The sequence below is a fragment of the Triturus cristatus genome, chromosome 6 (assembly GCF_964204655.1).
Source record: "Triturus cristatus chromosome 6, aTriCri1.1, whole genome shotgun sequence".
Lineage (NCBI taxonomy): Eukaryota > Metazoa > Chordata > Amphibia > Caudata > Salamandridae > Triturus > Triturus cristatus.
In genome coordinates, this window is record NC_140589.1 from 884194467 (window position 1) to 884207191 (window position 12725).

Consider the following 12725-nt stretch of genomic DNA (forward strand, 5'->3'; position numbering starts at 1 on the left):
AATGTTCACCCTCCACCCTAATAGAGAGGTCTTGGCCGATCGTGGCCGATCGGGGCAGAAGGGAGCAGGGCAAGATGCTCATGATCCTGCTCTAATAATGAACTGCCTTCCTCTCTCCTTACCTGTGGTTATGCCTGGCTGCTTGGTTCCAGTTGTAGGCCTACATCCCACAGGCAATTTGCTTGTCTCTCTCACACATGTAAATGGGTCAGCACTCAAGTGCACACACCTGCCTGCACCCACAGATCCTCTCACACACACTTTTCTCAACAAGATTTTTTCCTAGTTTAGAGACTCAGAGACCCATGTTGAAATACAAAAGCAGCACACCACATAACGGCCTTCACATAGAATCCAGCAGCAAATGGGAAACTTTTAACCAGCCGTGGTCCTATTACTGCAGCCCTACCATGGAACGACTGCTGGATGAGTCGTGCTCAAGAATATTGAACCTACAACAAGTCTGAGATAAATAAGAATTCCACAGGAATACCATAAAACAGGGACCTATGACCCTTTCGAGCCAGATAGGAGTCGAACCTACAATCTTCTGATCCGTGGTCAGACGCGTTATCCATTGCGCCACTGGCCCCATGTGGGTACACCCATACTTTTGTCCTTAAGAGGACCAGAAATTGTGTGTGTGTGTGTGTGTGTGTTTTAAAACACCATTCCATCAACCTTTTTAGCCATGTTTACTGCTCACAACCAGAAGACACAAGTAAACCCACCTGAGGGACCTCCTGAAATTCGGTTCTGTCAGGTGTTCCTAACTTATACAAAGGACTTTAGGAGGAGGAAGGACCTAAAAGTCAGGCGAAATGGTCCTAGATCCAAGGAAATGTTTTAGATCAGCCTCAGTTTCTTAAATAGTCTGCATTAACATCATCAGTTCCACGTCTGTGTGGAGCTGATCTTGAGGACTTCTTAATCAGCAGGCGGGTACAACAATAAAGTGTTTAATATTACAATACAGGCGAAAATTCAGACACCTTGTCATAGGCTCACCTTGTCCAGGGACCCAGGCATGCTGCCTTTCCACTCTCAGAGCCCTTCACCTAACCTACTGTGCAGCTGTTTCACCTCTAATATCACTGTTCCACAGGCAGCGTGATGTCACAATGTTCCTTGTCTGTAGCCTGAACCATGAGCCTTTGCAACCCTGGCATAATCTACATACTTCCAATTGGTGAAGTCTTGGACCACAAATGCAGTGAAGAATAATGGATTGTTACTCTTCATTCATTTTTGCCCATTGGCTCAGATTTGAATGCTTACAGGCCATCCGAGCATCTCTGCCAGGCCACCCTATGTCTAGAGACTGTAGATTTAGAGAGTTTATAAACATTGTAGGTTCATCAATGAAGTGTGCTCGCTTCGGCAGCACGTATACTAAAATTGGAACGATACAGAGAAGATTAGCATAGCCCCTGCGCAAGGATGACACGCAAATTCGTGAAGCGTTCCATATTTTTACCAGCTTTCAGGAGAGAAATGTTCTATGTTTTCAAGACTAATTGAAATAATAAAGCAGGTTCCAGTGCTTTCCTCCTAATATGTATTTTTCAATTTTTCTCTCCTCAACATTTTTAATGTATTTACCTCGCAGTAAAGAAGGTGCACTCTATGTGTCCAGCTGCATTTAGCAAGGAAGCCTGCAGGACTTCTGGGACTTTTCTTTCTCTTCTTCAGCCTCCCTGTCATTATTCTTCACAACCCCCAAATCTATACTGCTGCCAGCGATGCGTTGCTTTGTGGGAAGCAAGACAAAGAGAAGGGGAGGGCCTATGCAAATGATGGCCTCAGGGCTGTCTGGGAGTCCCTTTTCAGCAGTACTGTTAAAATCCGCCTTGCAACCAGATTGGTCGGGTAAGCTGAAAAACACCAGGCATGATTGGGCACCGGGTCCTCTAGGCCCTTGGAGGACATATTGGGCCTGCATCCCTCAGCTTCTGAGGTCCAAGAAATGTTCACCCTCCACCCTAATAGAGAGGTATTGGCCGATCGTGGCCGATCGGGGCAGAAGGGAGCAGGGCAAGATGCTCATGATCCTGCTCTAATAATGAACTGCCTTCCTCTCTCCTTACCTGTGGTTATGCCTGGCTGCTTGGTTCCAGTTGTAGGCCTACATCCCACAGGCAATTTGCTTGTCTCTCTCACACATGTAAATGGGTCAGCACTCAAGTGCACACACCTGCCTGCACCCACAGATCCTCTCACACACACTTTTCTCAACAAGATTTTTTCCTAGTTTAGAGACTCAGAGACCCATGTTGAAATACAAAAGCAGCACACCACATGACGGCCGTCACATAGAATCCATCAGCAAATGGGAAACTTTTAACTAGCCGTGGTCCTATTACTGCAGCCCTACCATGGAACGACTGCTGGATGAGTCGTGCTCGAGAATATTGAACCTACAACAAGTCTGAGGTAAATAAGAATTCCACAGGAATACCATAAAACAGGGACCTATGACCCTTTCGAGCCAGATAGGAATCAAACCTACAATCTTCTGATCCGTAGTCAGACGCGTTATCCATTGCACCACTGGCCCCATGTAGGTACACCCATACTTTTGTCCTTAAGAGGACCAGAAATTGTGTGTGTGTGTGTGTGTGTTTTAAAACACCATTCCATCAACATTTTTAGCCATGTTTACTGCTCACAACCAGAAGACACAAGTAAACCCACCTGAGGGACCTCCTGAAATTCTGTTCTGTCAGGTGTTCCTAACTTATACAAAGGACTTTAGGAGGAGGAAGGACCTAAAAGTCAGGCGAAATGGTCCTAGATCCAAGGAAATGTTTTAGATCAGCCTCAGTTTCTTAAATAGTCTGCATTAACATCATCAGTTCCACGTCTGTGTGGAGCTGATCTTGAGGACTTCTTTATCAGCAGGCGGGTACAACAATAAAGTGTTTAATATTACAATACAGGCGAAAATTCAGACACCTTGTCATAGGCTCACCTTGTCCAGGGACCCAGGCATGCTACCTTTCCACTCTCAGAGCCCTTCACCTAACCTACTGTGCAGCTGTTTCACCTCTAATATCACTGTTCCACAGGCAGCGTGATGTCACAATGTTCCTTGTCTGTAGCCTGAACCATGAGCCTTTGCAACCCTGGCATAATCTACATACTTCCAATTGGTGAAGTCTTGGACCACAAATGCAGTGAAGAATAATGGATTGTTACTCTTCATTCATTTTTGCCCATTGGCTCAGATTTGAATGCTTACAGGCCATCCGAGCATCTCTGCCAGGCCACCCTATGTCTAGAGACTGTAGATTTAGAGAGTTTATAAACATTGTAGGTTCATCAATGAAGTGTGCTCGCTTCGGCAGCACATATACTAAAATTGGAACGATACAGAGAAGATTAGCATGGCCCCTGCGCAAGGATGACACGCAAATTCGTGAAGCGTTCCATATTTTTACCAGCTTTCAGGAGAGAAATGTTCTATGTTTTCAAGACTAATTAAAATAATAAAGCAGGTTCCAGTGCTTTCCTCCTAATATGTATTTTTCAATTTTTCTCTCCTCAACATTTTTAATGTATTTACCTCGCAGTAAAGAAGGTGCACTCTATGTGTCCAGCTGCATTTAGCAAGGAAGCCTGCAGGACTTCTGGGACTTTTCTTTCTCTTCTTCAGCCTCCCTGTCATTATTCTTCACAACCCCCAAATCTATACTGCTGCCAGCGATGCGTTGCTTTGTGGGAAGCAAGACAAAGAGAAGGGGAGGGCCTATGCAAATGATGGCCTCAGGGCTGTCTGGGAGTCTCTTTTCAGCAGTACTGTTAAAATCCGCCTTGCAACCAGATTGGTCGGGTAAGCTGAAAAACACCAGGCATGATTGGGCACCGGGTCCTCTAGGCCCTTGGAGGACATATTGGGCCTGCATCCCTCAGTTTCTGAGGTCCAAGAAATGTTCACCCTCCACCCTAATAGAGAGGTCTTGGCCGATCGTGGCCGATCGGGGCAGAAGGGAGCAGGGCAAGATGCTCATGATCCTGCTCTAATAATGAACTGCCTTCCTCTCTCCTTACCTGTGGTTATGCCTGGCTGCTTGGTTCCAGTTGTAGGCCTACATCCCACAGGCAATTTGCTTGTCTCTCTCACACATGTAAATGGGTCAGCACTCAAGTGCACACACCTGCCTGCACCCACAGATCCTCTCACACACACTTTTCTCAACAAGATTTTTTCCTAGTTTAGAGACTCAGAGACCCATGTTGAAATACAAAAGCAGCACACCACATAACGGCCTTCACATAGAATCCAGCAGCAAATGGGAAACTTTTAACCAGCCGTGGTCCTATTACTGCAGCCCTACCATGGAACGACTGCTGGATGAGTCGTGCTCAAGAATATTGAACCTACAACAAGTCTGAGATAAATAAGAATTCCACAGGAATACCATAAAACAGGGACCTATGACCCTTTCGAGCCAGATAGGAGTCGAACCTACAATCTTCTGATCCGTGGTCAGACGCGTTATCCATTGCGCCACTGGCCCCATGTAGGTACACCCATACTTTTGTCCTTAAGAGGACCAGAAATTGTGTGTGTGTGTGTGTGTGTGTGTGTTTTAAAACACCATTCCATCAACCTTTTTAGCCATGTTTACTGCTCACAACCAGAAGACACAAGTAAACCCACCTGAGGGACCTCCTGAAATTCGGTTCTGTCAGGTGTTCCTAACTTATACAAAGGACTTTAGGAGGAGGAAGGACCTAAAAGTCAGGCGAAATGGTCCTAGATCCAAGGAAATGTTTTAGATCAGCCTCAGTTTCTTAAATAGTCTGCATTAACATCATCAGTTCCACGTCTGTGTGGAGCTGATCTTGAGGACTTCTTAATCAGCAGGCGGGTACAACAATAAAGTGTTTAATATTACAATACAGGCGAAAATTCAGACACCTTGTCATAGGCTCACCTTGTCCAGGGACCCAGGCATGCTGCCTTTCCACTCTCAGAGCCCTTCACCTAACCTACTGTGCAGCTGTTTCACCTCTAATATCACTGTTCCACAGGCAGCGTGATGTCACAATGTTCCTTGTCTGTAGCCTGAACCATGAGCCTTTGCAACCCTGGCATAATCTACATACTTCCAATTGGTGAAGTCTTGGACCACAAATGCAGTGAAGAATAATGGATTGTTACTCTTCATTCATTTTTGCCCATTGGCTCAGATTTGAATGCTTACAGGCCATCCGAGCATCTCTGCCAGGCCACCCTATGTCTAGAGACTGTAGATTTAGAGAGTTTATAAACATTGTAGGTTCATCAATGAAGTGTGCTCGCTTCGGCAGCACATATACTAAAATTGGAACGATACAGAGAAGATTAGCATGGCCCCTGCGCAAGGATGACACGCAAATTCGTGAAGCGTTCCATATTTTTACCAGCTTTCAGGAGAGAAATGTTCTATGTTTTCAAGACTAATTGAAATAATAAAGCAGGTTCCAGTGCTTTCCTCCTAATATGTATTTTTCAATTTTTCTCTCCTCAACATTTTTAATGTATTTACCTCGCAGTAAAGAAGGTGCACTCTATGTGTCCAGCTGCATTTAGCAAGGAAGCCTGCAGGACTTCTGGGACTTTTCTTTCTCTTCTTCAGCCTCCCTGTCATTATTCTTCACAACCCCCAAATCTATACTGCTGCCAGCGATGCGTTGCTTTGTGGGAAGCAAGACAAAGAGAAGGGGAGGGTCTATGCAAATGATGGCCTCAGGGCTGTCTGGGAGTCCCTTTTCAGCAGTACTGTTAAAATCCGCCTTGCAACCAGATTGGTCGGGTAAGCCGAAAAACACCAGGCATGATTGGGCACCGGGTCCTCTAGGCCCTTGGAGGACATATTGGGCCTGCATCCCTCAGTTTCTGAGGTCCAAGAAATGTTCACCCTCCACCCTAATAGAGAGGTCTTGGCCGATCGTGGCCGATCGGGGCAGAAGGGAGCAGGGCAAGATGCTCATGATCCTGCTCTAATAATGAACTGCCTTCCTCTCTCCTTACCTGTGGTTATGCCTGGCTGCTTGGTTCCAGTTGTAGGCCTACATCCCACAGGCAATTTGCTTGTGTCTCTCACACATGTAAATGGGTCAGCACTCAAGTGCACACACCTGCCTGCACCCACAGATCCTCTCACACACACTTTTCTCAACAAGATTTTTTCCTAGTTTAGAGACTCAGAGACCCATGTTGAAATACAAAAGCAGCACACCACATGACGGCCTTCACATAGAATCCAGCAGCAAATGGGAAACTTTTAACTAGCCGTGGTCCTATTACTGCAGCCCTACCATGGAACGACTGCTGGATGAGTCGTGCTCGAGAATATTGAACCTACAACAAGTCTGAGGTAAATAAGAATTCCACAGGAATACCATAAACAGGGACCTATGACCCTTTCGAGCCAGATAGGAATCAAACCTACAATCGTCTGATCCGTAGTCAGACGCGTTATCCATTGCGCCACTGGCCCCATGTAGGTACACCCATACTTTTGTCCTTAAGAGGACCAGAAATTGTGTGTGTGTGTGTGTGTGTGTGTGTGTGTGTTTTAAAACACCATTCCATCAACCTTTTTAGCCATGTTTACTGCTCACAACCAGAAGACACAAGTAAACCCACCTGAGGGACCTCCTGAAATTCTGTTCTGTCAGGTGTTCCTAACTTATACAAAGGACTTTAGGAGGAGGAAGGACCTAAAAGTCAGGCAAAATGGTCCTAGATCCAAGGAAATGTTTTAGATCAGCCTCAGTTTCTTAAATAGTCTGCATTAACATCATCAGTTCCACGTCTGTGTGGAGCTGATCTTGAGGACTTCTTAATCAGCAGGCGGGTACAACAATAAAGTGTTTAATATTACAATACAGGCGAAAATTCAGACACCTTGTCATAGGCTCACCTTGTCCAGGGACCCAGGCATGCTGCCTTTCCACTCTCAGAGCCCTTCACCTAACCTACTGTGCAGCTGTTTCACCTCTAATATCACTGTTCCACAGGCAGCGTGATGTCACAATGTTCCTTGTCTGTAGCCTGAACCATGAGCCTTTGCAACCCTGGCATAATCTACATACTTCCAATTGGTGAAGTCTTGGACCACAAATGCAGTGAAGAATAATGGATTGTTATTCTTCATTCATTTTTGCCCATTGGCTCAGATTTGAATGCTTACAGGCCATCCGAGCATCTCTGCCAGGCCACCCTATGTCTAGAGACTGTAGATTTAGAGAGTTTATAAACATTGTAGGTTCATCACTGAAGTGTGCTCGCTTCGGCAGCACATATACTAAAATTGGAACGATACAGAGAAGATTAGCATGGCCCCTGCGCAAGGATGACACGCAAATTCGTGAAGCGTACCATATTTTTACCAGCTTTCAGGAGAGAAATGTTCTATGTTTTCAAGACTAATTGAAATAATAAAGCAGGTTCCAGTGCTTTCCTCCTAATATGTATTTTTCAATTTTTCTCTCCTCAACATTTTTAATGTATTTACCTCGCAGTAAAGAAGGTGTACTCTATGTGTCCAGCTGCATTTAGCAAGGAAGCCTGCAGGACTTCTGGGACTTTTCTTTCTCTTCTTCAGCCTCCCTGTCATTATTCTTCACAACCCCCAAATCTATACTGCTGCCAGCGATGCGTTGCTTTGTGGGAAGCAAGACAAAGAGAAGGGGAGGGCCTATGCAAATGATGGCCTCAGGGCTGTCTGGGAGTCTCTTTTCAGCAGTACTGTTAAAATCCGCCTTGCAACCAGATTGGTCGGGTAAGCTGAAAAACACCAGGCATGATTGGGCACCGGGTCCTCTAGGCCCTTGGAGGACATATTGGGCCTGCATCCCTCAGTTTCTGAGGTCCAAGAAATGTTCACCCTCCACCCTAATAGAGAGGTCTTGGCCGATCGTGGCCGATCGGGGCAGAAGGGAGCAGGGCAAGATGCTCATGATCCTGCTCTAATAATGAACTGCCTTCCTCTCTCCTTACCTGTGGTTATGCCTGGCTGCTTGGTTCCAGTTGTAGGCCTACATCCCACAGGCAATTTGCTTGTCTCTCTCACACATGTAAATGGGTCAGCACTCAAGTGCACACACCTGCCTGCACCCACAGATCCTCTCACACACACTTTTCTCAACAAGATTTTTTCCTAGTTTAGAGACTCAGAGACCCATGTTGAAATACAAAAGCAGCACACCACATAACGGCCTTCACATAGAATCCAGCAGCAAATGGGAAACTTTTAACCAGCCGTGGTCCTATTACTGCAGCCCTACCATGGAACGACTGCTGGATGAGTCGTGCTCAAGAATATTGAACCTACAACAAGTCTGAGATAAATAAGAATTCCACAGGAATACCATAAAACAGGGACCTATGACCCTTTCGAGCCAGATAGGAGTCGAACCTACAATCTTCTGATCCGTGGTCAGACGCGTTATCCATTGCGCCACTGGCCCCATGTGGGTACACCCATACTTTTGTCCTTAAGAGGACCAGAAATTGTGTGTGTGTGTGTGTGTGTGTTTTAAAACACCATTCCATCAACCTTTTTAGCCATGTTTACTGCTCACAACCAGAAGACACAAGTAAACCCACCTGAGGGACCTCCTGAAATTCGGTTCTGTCAGGTGTTCCTAACTTATACAAAGGACTTTAGGAGGAGGAAGGACCTAAAAGTCAGGCGAAATGGTCCTAGATCCAAGGAAATGTTTTAGATCAGCCTCAGTTTCTTAAATAGTCTGCATTAACATCATCAGTTCCACGTCTGTGTGGAGCTGATCTTGAGGACTTCTTAATCAGCAGGCGGGTACAACAATAAAGTGTTTAATATTACAATACAGGCGAAAATTCAGACACCTTGTCATAGGCTCACCTTGTCCAGGGACCCAGGCATGCTGCCTTTCCACTCTCAGAGCCCTTCACCTAACCTACTGTGCAGCTGTTTCACCTCTAATATCACTGTTCCACAGGCAGCGTGATGTCACAATGTTCCTTGTCTGTAGCCTGAACCATGAGCCTTTGCAACCCTGGCATAATCTACATACTTCCAATTGGTGAAGTCTTGGACCACAAATGCAGTGAAGAATAATGGATTGTTACTCTTCATTCATTTTTGCCCATTGGCTCAGATTTGAATGCTTACAGGCCATCCGAGCATCTCTGCCAGGCCACCCTATGTCTAGAGACTGTAGATTTAGAGAGTTTATAAACATTGTAGGTTCATCAATGAAGTGTGCTCGCTTCGGCAGCACATATACTAAAATTGGAACGATACAGAGAAGATTAGCATGGCCCCTGCGCAAGGATGACACGCAAATTCGTGAAGCGTTCCATATTTTTACCAGCTTTCAGGAGAGAAATGTTCTATGTTTTCAAGACTAATTGAAATAATAAAGCAGGTTCCAGTGCTTTCCTCCTAATATGTATTTTTCAATTTTTCTCTCCTCAACATTTTTAATGTATTTACCTCGCAGTAAAGAAGGTGCACTCTATGTGTCCAGCTGCATTTAGCAAGGAAGCCTGCAGGACTTCTGGGACTTTTCTTTCTCTTCTTCAGCCTCCCTGTCATTATTCTTCACAACCCCCAAATCTATACTGCTGCCAGCGATGCGTTGCTTTGTGGGAAGCAAGACAAAGAGAAGGGGAGGGTCTATGCAAATGATGGCCTCAGGGCTGTCTGGGAGTCCCTTTTCAGCAGTACTGTTAAAATCCGCCTTGCAACCAGATTGGTCGGGTAAGCCGAAAAACACCAGGCATGATTGGGCACCGGGTCCTCTAGGCCCTTGGAGGACATATTGGGCCTGCATCCCTCAGTTTCTGAGGTCCAAGAAATGTTCACCCTCCACCCTAATAGAGAGGTCTTGGCCGATCGTGGCCGATCGGGGCAGAAGGGAGCAGGGCAAGATGCTCATGATCCTGCTCTAATAATGAACTGCCTTCCTCTCTCCTTACCTGTGGTTATGCCTGGCTGCTTGGTTCCAGTTGTAGGCCTACATCCCACAGGCAATTTGCTTGTGTCTCTCACACATGTAAATGGGTCAGCACTCAAGTGCACACACCTGCCTGCACCCACAGATCCTCTCACACACACTTTTCTCAACAAGATTTTTTCCTAGTTTAGAGACTCAGAGACCCATGTTGAAATACAAAAGCAGCACACCACATGACGGCCTTCACATAGAATCCAGCAGCAAATGGGAAACTTTTAACTAGCCGTGGTCCTATTACTGCAGCCCTACCATGGAACGACTGCTGGATGAGTCGTGCTCGAGAATATTGAACCTACAACAAGTCTGAGGTAAATAAGAATTCCACAGGAATACCATAAACAGGGACCTATGACCCTTTCGAGCCAGATAGGAATCAAACCTACAATCGTCTGATCCGTAGTCAGACGCGTTATCCATTGCGCCACTGGCCCCATGTAGGTACACCCATACTTTTGTCCTTAAGAGGACCAGAAATTGTGTGTGTGTGTGTGTGTGTGTGTGTGTGTGTTTTAAAACACCATTCCATCAACCTTTTTAGCCATGTTTACTGCTCACAACCAGAAGACACAAGTAAACCCACCTGAGGGACCTCCTGAAATTCTGTTCTGTCAGGTGTTCCTAACTTATACAAAGGACTTTAGGAGGAGGAAGGACCTAAAAGTCAGGCAAAATGGTCCTAGATCCAAGGAAATGTTTTAGATCAGCCTCAGTTTCTTAAATAGTCTGCATTAACATCATCAGTTCCACGTCTGTGTGGAGCTGATCTTGAGGACTTCTTAATCAGCAGGCGGGTACAACAATAAAGTGTTTAATATTACAATACAGGCGAAAATTCAGACACCTTGTCATAGGCTCACCTTGTCCAGGGACCCAGGCATGCTGCCTTTCCACTCTCAGAGCCCTTCACCTAACCTACTGTGCAGCTGTTTCACCTCTAATATCACTGTTCCACAGGCAGCGTGATGTCACAATGTTCCTTGTCTGTAGCCTGAACCATGAGCCTTTGCAACCCTGGCATAATCTACATACTTCCAATTGGTGAAGTCTTGGACCACAAATGCAGTGAAGAATAATGGATTGTTATTCTTCATTCATTTTTGCCCATTGGCTCAGATTTGAATGCTTACAGGCCATCCGAGCATCTCTGCCAGGCCACCCTATGTCTAGAGACTGTAGATTTAGAGAGTTTATAAACATTGTAGGTTCATCACTGAAGTGTGCTCGCTTCGGCAGCACATATACTAAAATTGGAACGATACAGAGAAGATTAGCATGGCCCCTGCGCAAGGATGACACGCAAATTCGTGAAGCGTACCATATTTTTACCAGCTTTCAGGAGAGAAATGTTCTATGTTTTCAAGACTAATTGAAATAATAAAGCAGGTTCCAGTGCTTTCCTCCTAATATGTATTTTTCAATTTTTCTCTCCTCAACATTTTTAATGTATTTACCTCGCAGTAAAGAAGGTGTACTCTATGTGTCCAGCTGCATTTAGCAAGGAAGCCTGCAGGACTTCTGGGACTTTTCTTTCTCTTCTTCAGCCTCCCTGTCATTATTCTTCACAACCCCCAAATCTATACTGCTGCCAGCGATGCGTTGCTTTGTGGGAAGCAAGACAAAGAGAAGGGGAGGGCCTATGCAAATGATGGCCTCAGGGCTGTCTGGGAGTCTCTTTTCAGCAGTACTGTTAAAATCCGCCTTGCAACCAGATTGGTCGGGTAAGCTGAAAAACACCAGGCATGATTGGGCACCGGGTCCTCTAGGCCCTTGGAGGACATATTGGGCCTGCATCCCTCAGTTTCTGAGGTCCAAGAAATGTTCACCCTCCACCCTAATAGAGAGGTCTTGGCCGATCGTAGCCGATCGGGGCAGAAGGGAGCAGGGCAAGATGCTCATGATCCTGCTCTAATAATGAACTGCCTTCCTCTCTCCTTACCTGTGGTTATGCCTGGCTGCTTGGTTCCAGTTGTAGGCCTACATCCCACAGGCAATTTGCTTGTCTCTCTCACACATGTAAATGGGTCAGCACTCAAGTGCACACACCTGCCTGCACCCACAGATCCTCTCACACACACTTTTCTCAACAAGATTTTTTCCTAGTTTAGAGACTCAGAGACCCATGTTGAAATACAAAAGCAGCACACCACATAACGGCCTTCACATAGAATCCAGCAGCAAATGGGAAACTTTTAACCAGCCGTGGTCCTATTACTGCAGCCCTACCATGGAACGACTGCTGGATGAGTCGTGCTCAAGAATATTGAACCTACAACAAGTCTGAGATAAATAAGAATTCCACAGGAATACCATAAAACAGGGACCTATGACCCTTTCGAGCCAGATAGGAGTCGAACCTACAATCTTCTGATCCGTGGTCAGACGCGTTATCCATTGCGCCACTGGCCCCATGTGGGTACACCCATACTTTTGTCCTTAAGAGGACCAGAAATTGTGTGTGTGTGTGTGTGTGTGTTTTAAAACACCATTCCATCAACCTTTTTAGCCATGTTTACTGCTCACAACCAGAAGACACAAGTAAACCCACCTGAGGGACCTCCTGAAATTCGGTTCTGTCAGGTGTTCCTAACTTATACAAAGGACTTTAGGAGGAGGAAGGACCTAAAAGTCAGGCGAAATGGTCCTAGATCCAAGGAAATGTTTTAGATCAGCCTCAGTTTCTTAAATAGTCTGCATTAACATCATCAGTTCCACGTCTGTGTGGAGCTGAT

General features: G+C 45.7%; 10 non-coding genes across 10 annotated transcripts; 6 read left to right on the forward strand and 4 right to left on the reverse strand.

Moving 5' to 3' along the window:
• Positions 1-519: 519 nt before the first annotated feature.
• TRNAR-ACG (transfer RNA arginine (anticodon ACG)) lies at positions 520-592 on the reverse strand. The gene has a single exon. It is a non-coding gene; the product is annotated as a tRNA-Arg (tRNA).
• Positions 593-1368: 776 nt separating this feature from the next.
• Positions 1369-1475, forward strand: LOC146820145 (U6 spliceosomal RNA). The gene has a single exon (XR_014964457.1). It is a non-coding gene; the product is annotated as a U6 spliceosomal RNA (small nuclear RNA).
• Positions 1476-3331: 1856 nt separating this feature from the next.
• On the forward strand, positions 3332-3438 carry LOC146820146 (U6 spliceosomal RNA). The gene has a single exon (XR_014964500.1). It is a non-coding gene; the product is annotated as a U6 spliceosomal RNA (small nuclear RNA).
• Positions 3439-4447: 1009 nt separating this feature from the next.
• TRNAR-ACG (transfer RNA arginine (anticodon ACG)) lies at positions 4448-4520 on the reverse strand. Its single transcript has one exon. It is a non-coding gene; the product is annotated as a tRNA-Arg (tRNA).
• A 780-nt stretch (positions 4521-5300) lies between these two features.
• Positions 5301-5407, forward strand: LOC146820148 (U6 spliceosomal RNA). Its single transcript, XR_014964511.1, has one exon. It is a non-coding gene; the product is annotated as a U6 spliceosomal RNA (small nuclear RNA).
• A 1867-nt stretch (positions 5408-7274) lies between these two features.
• Positions 7275-7381, forward strand: LOC146820149 (U6 spliceosomal RNA). The gene has a single exon (XR_014965359.1). It is a non-coding gene; the product is annotated as a U6 spliceosomal RNA (small nuclear RNA).
• Positions 7382-8390: 1009 nt separating this feature from the next.
• TRNAR-ACG (transfer RNA arginine (anticodon ACG)) lies at positions 8391-8463 on the reverse strand. Its single transcript has one exon. It is a non-coding gene; the product is annotated as a tRNA-Arg (tRNA).
• A 776-nt stretch (positions 8464-9239) lies between these two features.
• Positions 9240-9346, forward strand: LOC146820151 (U6 spliceosomal RNA). Its single transcript, XR_014964522.1, has one exon. It is a non-coding gene; the product is annotated as a U6 spliceosomal RNA (small nuclear RNA).
• Positions 9347-11213: 1867 nt separating this feature from the next.
• Positions 11214-11320, forward strand: LOC146820152 (U6 spliceosomal RNA). Its single transcript, XR_014965360.1, has one exon. It is a non-coding gene; the product is annotated as a U6 spliceosomal RNA (small nuclear RNA).
• A 1009-nt stretch (positions 11321-12329) lies between these two features.
• On the reverse strand, positions 12330-12402 carry TRNAR-ACG (transfer RNA arginine (anticodon ACG)). The gene has a single exon. It is a non-coding gene; the product is annotated as a tRNA-Arg (tRNA).
• Positions 12403-12725: the final 323 nt, after the last annotated feature.